This window comes from Caretta caretta, chromosome 5 (genome assembly GCF_965140235.1).
Source record: "Caretta caretta isolate rCarCar2 chromosome 5, rCarCar1.hap1, whole genome shotgun sequence".
NCBI classification, from domain to species: domain Eukaryota; kingdom Metazoa; phylum Chordata; order Testudines; family Cheloniidae; genus Caretta; species Caretta caretta.
The window spans coordinates 127,744,547-127,762,578 of record NC_134210.1 but is presented as its reverse complement, the minus strand read 5'-3'; the positions used below and the strand labels follow the sequence as shown (position 1 = coordinate 127,762,578).

Sequence of the window (18,032 nt, the reverse complement as noted above, 5' to 3'; positions counted from 1 at the left end):
CTTGTTGTAACAGCTTCTAAAATGCTGGTCAAGACAAGGCAAGCCATACATATGCATGTGCTAAATTAGTCAAGTTAAAGTTTAGCTTCTTCCCTAGGCTTATACTCAACAGTCCTCAATTAAGGTGTAAAAGCCCACTGTGCACACCTCGGATCCACAATAAATCTTCCAAAACCAAGGTAAGACCATATTTGACATTCAACCACTCAACACACATTTTCAGGCCTCTCTCTATACATCATAAAGAAGCATAAAAGGACACAACACTTACCGAGACTAATCTCACAACACTGAGATGGGAAAACTCATGCATCAGGAAGAAATGCAATACTCCTGAAATAATAGACAGTATGCTCAAACAATAAAAAAAGCAAAAGAATGCAAAGGAATTAACCTACAAATACGGGAATATAAGAAAGAAAAAAGACCCAACCTGCAATGGAAAACGGAAACCTAAGAGAAAGACGGGCAGAACATGGGTACCTTTTTTTTTTTTTTGGAAGGAGATTTACTACAATTTTCTGTTTTTAACTCTAAATTATTAACTGGATATGGGAGGTAACAAAATCAAACGGACACACACACTTGAAAGTATGAGGGAGGGAAGAAACAATCCTGAAATTAACCCCAGCATGATTAATTCCAGTGAGATAATAATGGATTGAACAATCCGATTAATAACTATAAAAATGTATAAAATAAACCAAAAAGCTTACACTTCACAAAAATTGTGATTAAAATAAAATTGAGCCTTTTCCCTTGTAAATTACTGGCAAGTATCTAACTGGGAAGAAATATTTAATAATGGGCTCTTCAACCTAGCAGAGAAAGGTATATAACATGATGCAGAGGCTGGAAGTTGAAGCTAGACAAATTCAGACCATAGATGATGTATATATTTTAACTGTGAAAGTAATTAATCATTAGAATAATTTACCAAGGGTCATGGTGGACGCTCCATCACGGATCATTTTTAAATGAAGGCTAAATAGTTTTCTAAAAGATCTGCTCTAAGAATTATTTTGGGGCAGTTCCCTGGCCTGTGTTACACAGGAGGTTAGATTTGCTCACAGTGGTCCCTTTTGGCCTTGGAATCTATGAACTTCCGCTCAACTGGAAATCCCATAAGCATTAGTGCTGATAAGTTTAAGATTTTGGTTTGATACAAAGCTTGAACAGTTTTGAATCTGCCTGAGACCACCTCTCTCTCTCTCTGCACCTCCCCACCCCAATGAAGGTCAGAAGAGATTTTCAAGCTGAAGCCACATTAGGAAGGAGTTGTTTACTAGGTGTTTTCCGTGAGGGCCTCTGGCTTTTGCATTTACTCCCCACAACCTTGTCCATAACACTTCAAAACTTGGGGACCTAGACAGCAAACTGCAAAGCTAAACTTTACCTCCCGGCATTGGAACTGCTGGAGATGGAATTATAATGCACTGTTGTATTTGGGTATCAGTTTTGTTGTACTTTTAAATAATGAGGACATCTTGACCTTGTTTTAACAAATAAATATAGATAAATGAGCATCAATTTCCCCCCCTAAATTTAGTGGTCAAAATCATGTTGTCTTACCTGCTGGAAACTGTTATGTTTGTACACCAGTATAAACTAAGATGGCCCTCCTGTAGAGGTTAGTTCCAAAGAACATTTGTATTTATGCTTCAAAAATGTTTATTTTTTTATAAACATGAGGTTTATGCATGTCAGTACACTTGCTGCAAAAAACACAACCACATCAATTTTAAGAGTCCTTTGTAGCAAAAATGTCCCAAGCACAAGAATTTCCAAAATCTTCACTCATCTACTCCCTTCTGTATCAAACTCCCTTTTGACAAGGTGAATAAAAGTTAAGCTATAAACTGTGGTAAAAATAGATTCAGTTATAATGATATTTTAGAAGCAAGAAACAGGAATCAAACATCAGAAAATTACAAGTATATTAAATCTGACTCTCTGCTATATATAGGGTCAAAACATGCAAACAACTTCAAACAGTAAGGTACAGTATTTCAGTAAAAGTTACCAAACACCAGAATTGTCCTATATGCACTCAAAATAAATAGCAGGCTTCTGTACAACAAAAGACATTTCTAAGAGACTGTAAGCAATTCCTCACAGAAGTGTCAATGTTTTCCTTTTTATAAAAAAGTAAATGAGATGATGATAAACTAAATAAACTGTATTGAGCAGTTCTCTCTCTTTGGAACCTTTTCCTGAAATAAAACTTGAAATTCACCTTACACAAACACCACCATAAACTTTATTTCAGCTGTTAACCAATATTCGTTTTGCATACAAATATATTATCTCAACAACAGTCTTGCAAACAGTAGATGAGATCAAAAAGATCTAAAATTAGGGGACATCTGCCCAGCAGTTTAAAAGTAAACTACAAAATTAGATGTGGCATTTCCAAAAAATCCCAGAAAACCCAACAAAACAAATGAGGAGCACAGCCATCTCACTTAACATAAGAACTTCCTTACTCGGTCAGACCAAAGGTCCATCTAGCCCAGTATCCTGCCTTCCGACAGTGGCCAATGCCAGGTGCCCCAGAGGGAATGAACAGAACAGGTAATCATCAGGCGATCCAGCTCCTGTCACCCGTTCTGAGCTTCTGGCAAAACCTGAATAAGCTACCAAAAGAAAACTATGTCTTAGAAAACTAAGCATTATGGTAATCACAGCACACATACTTAGGACTCCAGTATATATGAATACGTCCCATTACAAAAGAAAGAAGGGAGTAACCGGAATAGGACTATTACTATGCCATTGCAAACTGCAGCCTAGAGGGTGTAGGACCCTGACCCTACAGATAATTCCCTACCAGGAAGCCAGCCCAAGGAAGCCTGAGCCATAGCTTAGTAACATCCATTACGGATGCTCTGAAAATAATTCTGGTTTTGTGTTACATTTGTCTCCTTTGTTTGCAAGCAAAGCATCATGATCTAAAGACTCTTAGAACCAAACCTATAAAGCCATCATAGATAGAGGTCGTGGTAGGATGCTAGTCTTGTCTGCAGACAAAAGACGACTGTAATTATATATGCAAATTATATAACTTGTAAACCTCCAGAACAGCATTCAAGAGAAATGAAAAACAAACACCAGAAGGAAAATTTTGGAACTGAAAAACCTATTAAAGCAGAATGTACTTTTCAGAGTTACTTACTGACCAAAGGAAAAGTGGAACTGTGTGTTTGAAACTTGTGTGTGAGACTGTCAATTATGAGAAACCCCAACTATTTCTCTATCCTTAATTCACTACATCAGTCCTCCAGACTGCACAGATTACTTTAAAACGTGGTTCACCCTCCTCCATCTGGAAATAGAAAAATGCTTGCAGGAGACAGATTAAATGATGAACCCTCCATCAATCCCACATATACTTACACACAAAGATCCAAGATCCATTAGCCTCTTATCCCATACAGGATAATGATACTCACCTCCTTCATAAAGCGCTTTGAGATCTATTGACAAAAAGCACTATACAAAAATGACGTTTTAATATTACTAGCTGTATGTGGGCAAAAAATACTTCAAGAAGTATTGTCATGTGATTGGAGACCATACTGTATAAGGTTCAACTGTAATCCTCATTTGAGATCTATGGATGAAAAGTGACACTTAAGAGCCAGGTGTTATTTCCCAACCTATGTGCCTAACTATAACTTTTACATGGTATTAACCCCCACCCCCTTTTTTTTTTTGCGTAGAATCCACATCATTCATGAAATGTTCTCTTACAGCAGAATTAAAAGTTACTTAATGTCTATAATTCAAAGTGATGTCACTGGCAAAGTCATCTTCAGCGCTTATGCAAACCATAACATATGAAAACAATTTTAGATAAGACCATCCACGAGCTTTAAAAACGAGCACCAAGGCCACTGACGTACCAATGACACGTATCCCACTTGGGTCAATATCTCCCAGGGAAATAAAAACGTGTGGCTTCGAGAGACAACAGCTCCTACCATCATTGCATCAACACAGGTGCAGAGGAAAAGCTGTTCAGCCTGCATTTTTTAATGAAAACCCATGTATCGTAAACAGTGGGGGTCTGCATTGCCTGGAGGTGATGGTGATTTTGGTGTATTACAGTTTTAAATGAAGCCTCAAAAAATCATAGGAATCCCATCCACAATTAGAGAAGAAGAAAATACACTTTGTAACAAACGTTCTCAAACTTCAATTCAGTGTGAACCCTGTCTTATGAAAGAGTTCTTCTTGTAGATTTTTTACGGCCAGAAGGGACCATTTAGATCTCCAGTCTAACCTCCTACATAACACAGGCCAGATAACTTTGCCCCATAACTTCTGCTTGAGTCAGAGTGTATCTTTTAAAAAGATACACAGTCTTGATATAAGGACATCAAGTGATAATCTATCAGAAGTCACCTCCCTTCCCAACCATGATCCCCACTCATGATCAGGCTACATCTTTGTGGCAACTACCACTGATCATATTATTTTCCAGATATGACTTAGTTAAAATGGAATACATAAATATTCTATTAAATACAGTAGAGGTGTTTGCCTTTGCTCTTCATCTCACTTTCCTTTCCTTTCTATCTACTCGGTTTCTCTCTCTCTCAACTGCACATGTTCAGCAGACTGATCCCCTTCCTTCCTCTCTCCCTTGCACTTGCTGCCTGATTCCCATCCTCTTGGATATTCCCCTTCCACTGGAAAACCTTAACCCTCATGGAGGTTGCTCTAAAAGCAGCGGTTTCCTCTCCTATGGAGCTGTGGTCCCTAATGGTGGCAACAATGTTTCCTTTAGTGACGAAAAAGCTTTACAAATTTGCACTCATTAGCCCTGCAGAGTAATTAGATCAGAAAAGATTGACTATATTCTTCCATATGAACAGAAATGTTAATTAAGTTCTAACTGAATGGTCATATTCTTGCCTCAGTTTCACCTGTGCAAATGAATGAAGAGAATAAGGTTGCACAGATATAACTGGGAAGAGAATCTGGCCCACTGAATCTTTATTATTGAAGATATAGGAGCCAGAAAAAACACAGCAGGACTTGGATCTCCAACTGAGTTTGCTGGGCTGGAAGACATCAAAAGTATTTGTGTACATAAAACAGCATATATTTAGGGTTGGAAGGATTAGATTTATCAGTAAATATTCATAATTGTCCAGTTTACCATACATATACCAACAAAAATATTTCCATCAATGATCACTAAAATTTACAGACAGACAAAAAAAAATGGTGCTTGAGAACTCAAGAGTGTGATTTAAGGCCATTTTCTTTGTGTATTTTGACATATGTTGACAATTTTTACTTCAATGGAATCAAAGCTTTAACTTTTTCAATTTCAACATCTACTGTAATTAAATTATCTGACCCACCATAATTTTATGCAACTGTGATAAAAGCTGAATTGATTAAAATGGAAAAAAAGCTTAAAAACAAATACATCTGTCAAAATTATTTTAAAAAATTGATTTTTGCCATGCCTACATATACTGTAGTTGATGTAGACATTACTGAGACCAATTTGTAAGCTCACAATGCCATTTTTATAGTCAATTTTCATACTACATATGCATAGGCAGGAAATAGCAAAGATCATCAAAAAAGTTTGCTTGCTATCCAGACCCATTAGCTAAACCAGGTGCATCTCCCTCAAGTATAGAAGCAATTTTAAAACGTTCTAAAAAAAATCCATACATTTCTCAGATTACTATATCTTTCTCCTCTAAAAATCCACTTTAAGTCATGTTAGAATGAGACTATGCAAACTGCACTGGTGTGTCTACCCTATTACAGCTCTATGGGGTCTGAGACAAGTTCGGGATCACATGGATCATCTCCTAAATTAACAAGACCGCCTAAATTAAAGATTTAACTTTTTTTTCTTTTTTTCTTTTAACAAGTACAGGTGTATTTTCAGTTAAACGGAGCAGTATGCAAGCAAGGAAAATTGTGTAACTGATACATATTCCTTGCAGAAACCATCAAACAACTCTTTATATCACTGACAAACCAACCTCTCTTCTATTTCCTCACGGGATACTTTTCCCTGTTCATGGTTTCTCTCTCCTCACCCCCTCAATTAAACACGCGTGGCTTTGTGAAATGCCCGTTGAGTTGTGCGGAGGGAGGCGCACCAACAGCGGGTGCAGTGTGAGAGGAGGGGAGTGTTCAGCCTCCAACCCCACCGCAGAGCTGACAGGTCACGGGGGCTGTTTCCCAGACCGGCTCCGTCCCTCCCCCCCTTCCCGCGGCCCGGGGAACTCCGCGCAGGGCACAGGACCAGGGCGCTCGGGCCCCAGCTCTGTAATTCTAGCTACAAGCCATGGCCCGGGACACCCAGCAGCACCGCGCGGAGCGGCCCGAGACCCCCGGAGCAACGCCTCCAGCCTGGCCGCCGCGGGGAGGGCCAAGCCCGCCCGCTGAGGTACCCGGCCCGTGCGCTAGGCTTCGCTCCGGGCCGGGCCCCGCCCCGCGGCCGCGCCCTCCGCCGCCCATTGCCTCACACGCGGCCCGCGGCCCAGCCGGCAGCACGCACCGGAGGGGACACGCCGAGCTCCGGGCGCGCTCTCCCGGGCGCGGGGCTCGCAGCAGAGCCATCCCCTCTCCCCCGCCAGCCGGGAGCCCGGTACCTGCGGCCGCTCAGCCGCCCGCCCCACGGCTACCGCCAACGCGCCGCCGCCGCCTCGCGTATGGTCCGGGTCGTCGCCGCCGCCGCCGCCTGGACCGGGCCTGCGCCGCCTGCCCCCGCCGCGCAATCGCTTCCGGGAGCGTCACCCCGTCTCCTTCCTGCCATCGCAGGGGCGCTCCCGCCCCGCCGCCCCCCCAGCAACGGCGGCGCGTCACCCACCTGGCTGCCCCGCCCGCCAATCAGGGCGCGGGGAGGGGCCGCCGAGGCCCCGCCCCCTTCCTCACAAGCGCCGCGGAGCGCCCTTTGTTTTCGCTCGAGGCGTGCGATGTGGGGGGCCGCAGCGACGTGCGAACACCGATGGCGTCAACGCGTTCCACAGCAGCATGCTGAGGGAGGGGGGCGGGTGCACGCGCCAACAGCAACAAGGCGCCCTGGGCCTGCGCGTGAGGGCGAACCGCGACCAGGCCGGTGTCCGTCAGACGGCTGCCCTGCCGCTTTAAGAGAAGGGGCGGAGCCTGAGTGACACGCCATTGCTCCGCCCCTCTGAGGTTGTTTGCCCCCGGGACCCTTAGCCCAGCGCGGGGCGGGGGGAAAAGGGGTCACACTCTATGGTCCCTCATGCCAGGTCTCTCTCTCGAGCCCATACAGGGGGCTAGGACCCCATACCCTGCGCTCTGCACCTCCCCTAGGGGGTCCTGACCCAGCCCCCAGGGGTGGGGGTGTGTCTGTCTCTCTCAACCCCATACAGGGGGCTAGGACCCCATGCCCTGCGCTCTGCACCTCCCCTAGGGGGTCCTGACCCAGCCCCCAGGGGTGGGGGTGTGTCTGTCTCTCTCAACCCCATACAGGGGGCTAGGACCCCATGCCCTGGGCTCTGCACCTCCCCTAGGGGGTCCTGACCCAGCCCCCAGGGGTGGGGGTGGGTCTGTCTCTCTCAACCCCATACAGGGGGCTAGGACTCCATGCCCTGCGCTCTGCACCTCCCCTAGGGGGTCCTGACCCAGCCCCAGGACTCACACCTAGGCTCCTCCCATCCCCCATAGGGAATTGGGGCCGGGGGCAGGGGCAGCCTAGGGGTCACACTTCCAGGTCTCTCCACCCTCCAGGCCCAGGACTGTCCAAGTCATTCCTACCAGGTCATACCAGACCCTGTCTGACATTCCTACACACAGATCTCTCCCCTGCCCAGAACCAGCTGCACCACTGCCTGAAACACCAGCACAGGCCCCACAGGTAAGGGGTGCTCGGCCCCCCAGGCTGAGCCAGTGTCTCTGCCCCTTGCTGAGAGGATCACTGCCTGAGCCAGTCCTGTGTCAACTACAGCAACCGCTTCCCTAGGACTGAGCCTGTAAGGACTTGCCTCAAAATTAAAAGACATTCCCAACCACTGACAACACACAACTTTTGAAAATGTGCTGCTTGACTTTCAGACCCCTGGCCATAGCCCCAAATGCCTATTAGCACTGTTGTTTAAATGAAACCACATTCAGCATGGAAATCATTGAGAAATAAACATAGAACTTAACATTTTTTTTAAATAACATTTAAAAGGGTGTTACCAAAGAGACCATGTTTCAGAGTAACAGCCGTGTTAGTCTGTATTCGCAAAATGGAGTACTTGTGGCATCTTAGAGACTAACCAATTTATTTGAGCATAAGCTTTCGTGAGCTACAGCTCACTTCATCGGATGCATACTGTGGAAAGTTTAGAAGATCTTATCATATACACACAAAGCATGAAAAAATACCTGCTCCCACCCCACTCTCCTGCTGGTAATAGCTTATCTAAAGTGATCAGTCTCCTTACAATGTGTATGATAATCAAATTGGGCCATTTCCAGCACAAATCCAGGTTTTCTCACCCACCCCCCCCCCCCACACACACACACAAACTCACTCTCCATGGTTTTGTCAAATTACAGCATTCAATGCAGGTAGACAACTGGTACAGAAGTGTGTATACCAGGCTTCCTCAAAAAAAAAAAAAAAAAAAGTATTTTAATCTGCACTGACAAAAAGTTACTCTTAGGTTACTGCACTTTTACAGAAAGGAATGTCAACTTCCTATATTCAACTTGATTCAAAAAATTAATATCCAGAGTTTATTAGGAATCTCTCATACAAGGCACAAAAGTAGCAACTCTCTTTCAAGAGACAAAAGAATGAGACCTTGGGTTTGAGCTGATTTCAGATACCTTTTTCAAAAAAGGAAAAAGTCTTAAATCTGCATGACGATGAAGGAAAGTCTACTAGATGCAATTCCTACCCATCAAGAACAGTAAACACAGAACATTCTCTCTTTTACAAGCTGCTTCAGTGCACTGTACTGGTGCAATAGCATATGCAGGTGCAGAAGATCACTGTGGAGTGGGCAGTCACGATTCACAGAAGACAACGACAGTAGGGACAGAGTAGGGGCACAGAATGTACTCATGGGTAACCAACTGGTCTTCCTAGCAAAACCCAGGGTTAGCCAGAAATAGGCAATACAACAACAAAACACTTAACATACTCCCCCCTCCCCCCATTCAGAGTGAATAAAGTAAAGAATGGGGAGGAAGGTTGGAGTGTCCTTTTTGAAAGTAGGACAACCATTTAACATTTTGGTGCTTTGACCAAAACCTATTGTCAAGCACAGAGAGAAAATAATAGATCCAAAACAAGCTGTCTGAGTTCAGGAAATAGACTAGATTACTCTGGCTTTCCATAAGGTAGAAAGTGTGCAAATGTAACAGAGGAAGAAAATTATGATACCCTACACACATACTAGACATTTACATCAATCCAGATTTTTTTTTCTAAACGTTTTCTAGAAGTGGATCCGACATCCTCCACCTGTATTTGGGAGCCAAAAGATTCAGCAAATTAAAGCTTTTTCCTTGGTATCGCATCTTTTTATCTCTTCTGTTTTATGCTGAATAATATATTTTCTGCTAAATGTCCAACATCTATGATGTTACGTTACAGAAGATCAGTTCCTCCCCAATCCTCCAAAAATGAAAAAAATAGCCTGGATGCTGTGGAAAACGGATATTTGTTGTGTTGAATCAGGCCCAATGAGTGTGACCTCCCTTGTTCTAGCAACCTAATTTCAGCAATGATTAATAATGCAAGACCATTAGTTACCCAGATCTCTTGCTCTGCATGAGACTGACTTACCTCAGACATACCTGTTGCATCTGAAGAAGTGGTATTTTACCCACAAAAGCTTATGCCCAAATAAATCTGTTAGTCTTTAAGGTGCCACCGGACTCCTCTTTTTTTTTTTACACCTCAGAAAAATAGACCTGCTCTGTTCGGAAAATCGAGGTCATGATCTAACGTCCACTGAAGTCACCAGAAGGATTTCTATTACGGAGTTGGCATCCCGCAGCAAACCTACCACAGTAAAGAATCCTAAACTCATTTGTGTCTGTAGAGTAACAGTTACTTCACTAGACTTGAGCAATGAACCAGTCTAGCTATTCTCAGATTCTAAAGCCAAAAGGGACCATTGTGACCATCTGGTCTGACTGCCTGTATAGTACAGGCCAGAGAACTTCCCCAAAAAAATTTCTAGAGCAGATCTTTTAGAAAAACATACAATCTTGGGTTTAATAATTGTCAGTGATGGAGAATCTAGGAACTAGGAATGATTTGGTGGAAAAAACTTCAGTTAGAGCAAAAGTCCATACGTATATACAAAATACTTGTTCATTCACTTCCACTGTATTATGGGGGGAAAAAAATCTCTGAAGTAATGACAATCTACTGTCTAAATTTGAAGGATTATAGCATTACAATATTTGGTTAAGGCATTGATAGCCAAAGCCATTATAATTCCCAACATCTGTGGTGCAGTGGAAAGGGTTCTTTTCAAGTAGTCTCAGTGAAGGTCTGACTCCAGACTTCTCTAACTGGTACCCATACCATTTTTAAAAATTAACAAGCACAGAAAGTAACTGTGTGGGAGAGAGAGCAAATGTATTGGATGGATTCCTGTTCTCTGGCCATTTTCTGGGGATAGTTAAAAATAATCTCACAGCAAAAAGTTATTTTCTTGCTCCTGTCTGATTTACAGATTCCCCCATTCCACTGTTCTATTAGGCAGAGCCATTCAAATTATTTACCTCTACTCTTACACTGATAGAAGAGGTAGCTGTGAAAAAATGGCTGACATGCATGTCCCCCCAGTTGATCTAAGGAAGGAAGTGTCATTTTGGAAAGAAACCAACAAAATGTTTGAGATCATTACTTCTTTGAAGCCTTCCTAAAGTCTACTCTTCATGTCAGCCAGATAAAGGCTGACCACTGTGCATCAAGAGAGCATCACTGCTTGCTCTGTGGCATTTTCCCAAGTCACTGCCAAGATGCCGGATGGTGACCTCTGGTTAGACGACTCCTCTCTTGAATATCGGGGTAGTGCAAAGTAACTAGTGCTGATAGCAGCCACTGACGAGCAACACTAGGGCTTTAAAACCAGCCTACTGCCACAGTGATTGTGCTTTTTTCAAGCCTGCCTTTGCAATCACTCTCCCCAGCTGAATGCTGCTGGACTTCATACTTTACTCCTCTGCATTCCCAACACTCTATAGCAGCCTGGCAGCTGGCCAGGCAGCCTTCTTTCTCAACTCCTTTCTGGTGACTGGAGATGGAGAACCTTGCAGGGAGCTCTCTGCAATACCTGCCTCTCCTGGTAGCTGCTAATGAGCATCTACTACCATCTGCCAGTCTCAATGGGAACTAGTGGTACCTACGCTAGACAAGGAGAAAGGGGGCTGTACTACGCAGTGGACACCAGGAAAGGCAAAGCACTGACCTGACATTGCAGAGAAACTGCTTATTCCCTCCAAGTATGGTTGTGAAAATTTAATGGTGTTCCCCACCTCTCCCAACTTACTGTGTTTATTGGGGTTTTTCATTTTTTGAACTTCTATAGTACTCTGACATTTACAAACCACAGCAATCTTGCATATTGGCCTCCTCCCCGACTGACCATCCTGAGTGGGAAAAGGAGGCGAGTGAGGGAAAAGAGGGAGCTAAGGTGTAAACATTAAAATTCTTGTTTCTCCTTCCCATGTATCTGTGGGACTTTTTGGGGAGGGGAGAATAAAGTACCAGAGACCATTCCTAAAACAACAAAATTAAAGCCCCGATTTAAATCAAATCTCAAAATGCTGCCTGAAGAAAGAAGGGGACCTACATAAGATAACTGGCATTGTCTTATAAAAAGGTAACTTCTACTGACTCAACTAGTGGGATTTTGAACTGAATCAATAGGCACCTGATTGTATCCAAAGCGCAACATCTCACTGTGCTGACTGAATGGAGAGTGACATGAAACTAAGTTGGTCTAGACTGCCAAGTTTCCACAGCAGCACATTCTTTTCTTGTTCCCCTTTCTCACAGTGCAGTATTCCACATGATGGTTTGTTGGGACATCCCCTCCAATTCATTGGCATGACATCATTTTGATTCACAGTATGGTCACTACCAGGTCAAGCCACTGTATGAAGAACACAGCAGCAACGAGCTATGAGAACTGGGAGCATTTAAGCATCAGAGGAGTAGCCATGTTAGTCTGTATCCACAAAAACAACAAGGAGTCCGGTGGCACCTTAAAGACTAACAGATTTATTTGGGAATAAGCTTTCGTGGGTAAAAAACCCACTTCTTCATATGCATGGGAGCATTTAAGTCAGCGTTCCCTAAACTGTGGGGCCTGAAGGACTAGCTGGGAGGATGCAGATGATGTATAAATTAAGATTGAGGGATGAGAATGGTTCTGTTTTCTTGAAAGATGGCTTAGCTTTCAAAAGTTTGGGAAATATTGACTTAACAGATCGCTTTTGCTATGCTCCCATTCAGGAAAGCATTGTACAACAGTACAAAGATGTTTATTTCTATCAATAAACGAAGACATACACGTCCTGCCTCTCACACAGAATACACAGCAAACGTTGAATGTGCTTCAGTCGAATGTAAAAAAACCCTGTAATTTTCACTAGCTATATACAATATTTCCTAATCCTCCCACTCCTGGGGAACATTACTAAACAGTATTTTAAAAAATTTCTTCATCTTTCAAAGCACAGGCAATGAAACCTGCCTCTGACACAGGTAAGTCATTTAATTTAGAAAGATGTACAAAACAGTCTTTTCATTTACAGACCCAAGTCATTTTATGGGACAGTAATAGTTCAGCTCTACACTGTACTGAAATGTCAGAACACTTAATAAGTCAAGTGAAGACATAAGGTGCCAGAAGCTACTGTTATAGACAATCTCATTTTCCCAGTCTGCCATCATTTCTTTTAAGACACTCAAATGTTTTTTCTTCCCTCAAGGTTTCTTTTCACATCGGTAAATGTTACTCTTCGATTGCCACATTCTTACACATGCAGTTCCAAGAAAAATCAGTATAGATGTAGTAGAGGGGAAAATATCCTGGTAGTTAGTAGGAGCTAAACTATTTTACAGGTTTTTCTATATCATTCTTGGTCTGTTCTTCCTCAAATCCATTAAAAAAAAAATTTTAAAGAAAAGTCCTGCATACTACATGCATCCACTGATCTGGGGTGCTCAAAATCCACAGGACTGGGCCATAGAACTGGGGCTCAAACAGCATTGTCAGTTATTTCCCCACTTTATTTCAGTAAAAACTCTTTATATGTAAACTGAAGTGAGCTTCAGAAACTAATTAGTAAACTAAAAATCACTCTCAAACAGCTATATCTATGCAACACTGCGTATCTCCATCTTCCAGAGAGTCTGGCACAACAACTAACTCCCTCCATGTCTTTTATGAGAAATAAATATAGAGAGAGTTACGGTTGGGTGAAACTAACAGAATTTCCTGACTTTTGGATACACACACACACAGAATGCTATTTCAATCACCCAAAAGTCAGGAAATTCTGTTAAAGTTTCACCCAAACGTAACTCTTCCTCATAATGCATATCATCCTCCTAGGGATTGGTTTTATTAAAAAAGGAACTCAAAATGAAACAACTCAAAATACAACCCAAGCCTTTTCTCTATTCTTGGCTCCTCTCAAGGTTCCTCTCAGCTCACAACTTAGGTCTTCTCTTTCTCTTGAACGACTCCCATCTCCCTTATATTCAGACAGGGTGAGGAGCACTTGTAACAGTGGGTCAATGAAACATAGAATATTTTCTAGCAGGATCATCACCTGGTGACAAAGAAGGATTCTCAGGAAGACACTGCCAGGCAGCAAGCACCTACTGAAGACCATTATGTTCCCATTTGTTGAGGGTTCAAAGTTAGCATCCAGCAACTGATACAACCACCAACCCAGGTCACAGATAAGAGGTGAACATTAAAACTCCTCAGCTTTTACATCTGCATGCAACCAGTAAAAACAAAAAACCCTGGAGGATATCCAAAATTAAAATGACAACAGTAGTCAATAGTTCACTACAGCATGCAAGAGGGTCAAATCAATAAATGAAGAGCAGAGTACTATCCGCCAGACCTGCATAGGAAATGGAAAAGGGAAAAGGAAACCCAACAAGTATATAGAGTCAATTAAGACTTGCAGGAAAAAGATAAGAGGAGCAAAAAACAAGACGATGAATTAAGTAGAACAGAAAGAGCTTTTACAGTGATAATTCGGGAGAAGGGGAATACTAGACAGAAAATAAAAATACTTAGAATTTATATATTGCTTTTCATCAGTAGATCACAGTGCACCTCACAGAAAGTGGGTAAGTGTCATTATTCCTATTTTACAGACAAGTAAGTAGGTCCATTAATAAATTAGGATTCTGAAATGGATTCTTGAACTACTTTTTAAAGCCTGAGCTATGAACAGCTCTGTTAGCTTAACCCCTAGCCTTGTTCCACCACGGTAGAATATGGAGGATATTCTTGATTAGACGCTTTAGAGCTTTTTCTGGTGAAATCTCCATTTCCACACTTTTTTAAAATGCACAACGAGGAAGATATGGCCCCCAGAAAACTCTCTCTTCTGAGCATCTCAGTACCACAAGATAGACAAACTGAAGCAAGTGCAGGGAAGAGCAACAACAGTTATTTAAGGTCTGGAAAACTCACTCCAAGATGGATTGAAAGATTAGGTATCATTTGGGAGACATAATATCTTAGACATTTGAAGGATGTAGGCACCAAGGAGGGAGAGAAATTGATTAGGTGGTATGAGAGGGTATAAAAAGCAGGATTTCATTCTGTTCTCAAGGAAGGGAAAATGTGTGACTAACGGGACACAAGGATAGTCCCTTCCAATAGTAAGATGTATATAACTATAGGAAAGGTTTCCAAAAAAGTTTCAGAAGCACCACTCCGGAGGATACTTTAAAACTATACAAGATAAAGCACTAGGAAATATTAACATGCACAAAACTACATTAATACAACATTAAAATTGGATCGTCAAAGCCACATATGTAAGGAAAGGCAAAAGTTAAGGTTCCACTGCTAATCTGACTGTAGCACTTTCTGCATTTTTCATGGTATGTATTTTACAACAAAACAGTAATATATTAACGTAAACATTTAACTGGCAAAAAGAATTGAAACTACTGCATATGTTCAAAACAGATGAATTACTACTTATGACATCTTAAGTTTTATACTGTCCATCTACACATTTTTGGGACTTAATATTGTAGTAATGTTTTCCAGCAGCATTGTTATTCAGATCTTTGTTTCTTAAAAAAAGAAAAATATGAACAGCTCTTACCTAACATTAGCATTTAAATACTCTCAATTAAGGGTCAGATCTGAGGAGGGAGCAGAGCTACACTACTGACAATCCCAAAGTGGTTGGATGTTTCTAACAAAATGAATAGGAAAGAGACACACACAAGGTGGGTGACAGAACGCTGTGTAAGCTTGAAAGCCTGTCTCTTCCACCAATAGAAGCTCATCCAATAAAAGAAATTACCTCACCCGCCTTGTCTCGTGGATCCTGCGACCAAACACAGCTACAACTACACTGCCAATAACATGAAATAGTAAATGCTAACATTTAAATTGCCCTCCCTGGACTTCAGAGTTAACATGCCATTGAGAAGAATGGAGATGACCTTCAACTCCTCAGCAAGGAAGACTTACTATCCTCGTCACCAAGTTTCAGGAAGATTCTGGGGAGCATGGACACAGAGAGCCTGAAAGGGTTGGTGCCATGTCTCTTGCTCCTGCTTGGTCCCTTGCTGACAAACTGACATCAGAGGGGTCATGCCACAAAAATGGCAATACAGTGGTGCAAGGTTGCAATAATTTTTGTGCAGTTTTTCTCTGTGCTGTGTATGCCCCCTAAAGGAAGGGTTGAGGGATGGGAGAAGGTCCTAGAGAAGTACTAGACAGAGAGAAAACCTCATGGGCAACATGTCTCTACTAATGCTTCAGGGAGAACAGAAGTCCCAGAGCAGGTGTGAAGGCAGCTGCCGGGCCTAGTACACAGACTGCCCTACATTTTCTGGATTCTCCAGGAGTGTGCATGCCCTGCCTTTTATGGATTCTCCAGGGGAAGGCGGGGTGGAAAGAGGGTGTGTGTCTGTCGGAAAGCAAACTTATCCAAACACTTCTTTTCCTCCCACCAACAAATATAGGGAAAATGCTGGAGGCTGCTTTCCAGATTTCTCCAGTGGGATTTTCATATGCATGCATGTGATCTGTCCCTTATTTAGAGCCTGGTTCTGCAGACCGTAATGCAGGCAGACCCACTAGGTCAGCATGTCTCAAATGCGGCCACCAGGGGCTTTTCTTGGGGCCACAGCCTTCTGGGTAGTTACTGGTGTGTGGGGGGGAGGGGGCAAAGCAGTGGCCCCTCTGGAGACACAAAACCTGGAGGAGCAGGCAGCCAGTGAGTTCCCCACCTTCCCAGGGGCAGTGGGGTCAGGCTCCAGCCTGGGGTGGCAGGCTCCAGCCTGGGGTGGCAGGCTCCAGCCTGGGGTGGCAGGCTCCAGCCTGGGGTGGCAGGCTCCAGCCTGGGGTGGCAGGCTCCAGCCATGGGGCTTTGGGCTCCATTCCCCAAGCTCACCACCCCTCCCACTGCCCCTGGCTCCCGCTGCCTCCATACCCACCTCCCCATCCAGAGCTCAATTTGTCCCCGTAATTGCCAGGGCTGAGTAAGTCTGCTGTGAAAAATGACATTTGTGTGTTTGCTAATATCACTTTTCACAGCAGACTTAGTAGCTAGCAAATCTTCAATTAAAAAAAAAAAGCAACTTAAAAGAAACAATAAGAAAAAAAAGACAAGAACATGCAAATTGTGTTTCTATTCTGTTTAGGTCCAGTAAAGAAAAGCAAAAACTGTACATTGTTTTTATTGAGTCTGCAAAAAAAACCAACCCTACATAAATAAATTACAATGATTTGGAGATGTATATGTGCATATTTATTTGTTTTTCCTAAAGTTAATTAACTATTTTATAAAAATTGTCAGAGCGGCCACCAGCAAGAGTTGGTGGCCGCACTCTGAGGCCACCAAAAATTTTATTATGAGAACCCCTGCATTAGATTACTCTCACAGTTTTATTTTTTTCCACTATTCCTGGTTAGTCTGTTTGTTTTTATTTGGGTGGGGAGTGGGGGACTGATAAAAGGGTCAGGTCTCTTGGGAGATTTCCCAGAAGTAGAGTTCGTACATTACAAGTTGTAGGTTTGGAGGATGATTTGTTTACAAATAAGAATAGTAAGGAATTAAACATGTATGTAATAAACAAACAATCATTGCCCAATACCTAAATATTTCCACATCATTACACAAATTAAACCTCTCTCAACTTGCCAGGCCCCAGTGGATTTCTGAAGACTGGATGCTACATTGTCTAAGTAAACACAAGCTGCATTTTATGATACACTTCATGCTGTAAAGCACAAACCCTTGCAAGGACAAGGAAAAAAAACAGGTAACCTCAAGTCAGGTTGGTCCTGTTCTTTCACTAATATAAGCTGTCTAATAGGGAGACCTCACACTTCATCTTACCTTGGGGTGCATCCTTTTGAATAAAGGGCAAGAAGAAAAAAAAACAAATAGCTTTCATAGCCATAAACAAGTTGAATATGGTTGAAAATGCACTGTGAAGAACATTTTTCTTGTGTTCAAGGGGAAATCACTGTTTGGTTTTAAAACAAAACCAGCAGCGTTTTAGTAATAAAGGGACCTTTTTGAAATATTTTCCCCTACATGAACCGATTGAAGAACAGCTTAGACTACAGAATTCTGTTTCTTTAGTAACAACACTTCCAGTCTTAGTCCAAAATCACACCAATCATTCTTAAATTAACAGCACATTAACGGTTTAAATATGAATGACTAGTCATTCTAAGAATCAAAGACATTACTAACATGAAAAAATGGGCCTTTGATTTATACATTACACTTCAACTCCCCCAACCACCCCCAAAACAGCAATTATTTTAAGACTTGTCTCC

At 42.5% G+C, this 18,032-nt stretch overlaps 1 protein-coding gene across 4 annotated transcripts in view; it reads right to left on the bottom strand.

Annotated features, from left to right (window-relative positions):
* The window catches only part of RNF38 (ring finger protein 38), a 194,215-nt gene that overhangs the window by 72,537 nt on the left and 103,646 nt on the right, over positions 1-18,032 (bottom strand). Inside the window, exon 1 of one of the 4 annotated variants that reach the window (XM_048849987.2) lies at positions 6,851-6,944. The exons of 1 other annotated variant lie outside the window; for it this stretch is intronic. The gene's annotated coding sequence lies outside the window, so the exon portion shown is untranslated. Of the gene's footprint in view, positions 1-6,538; positions 6,558-6,632; positions 6,769-6,850; positions 6,945-18,032 lie in introns of those variants that run through there. 2 more of the 4 variants (XM_048849986.2, XM_048849989.2) reach the window with 2 other exon arrangements.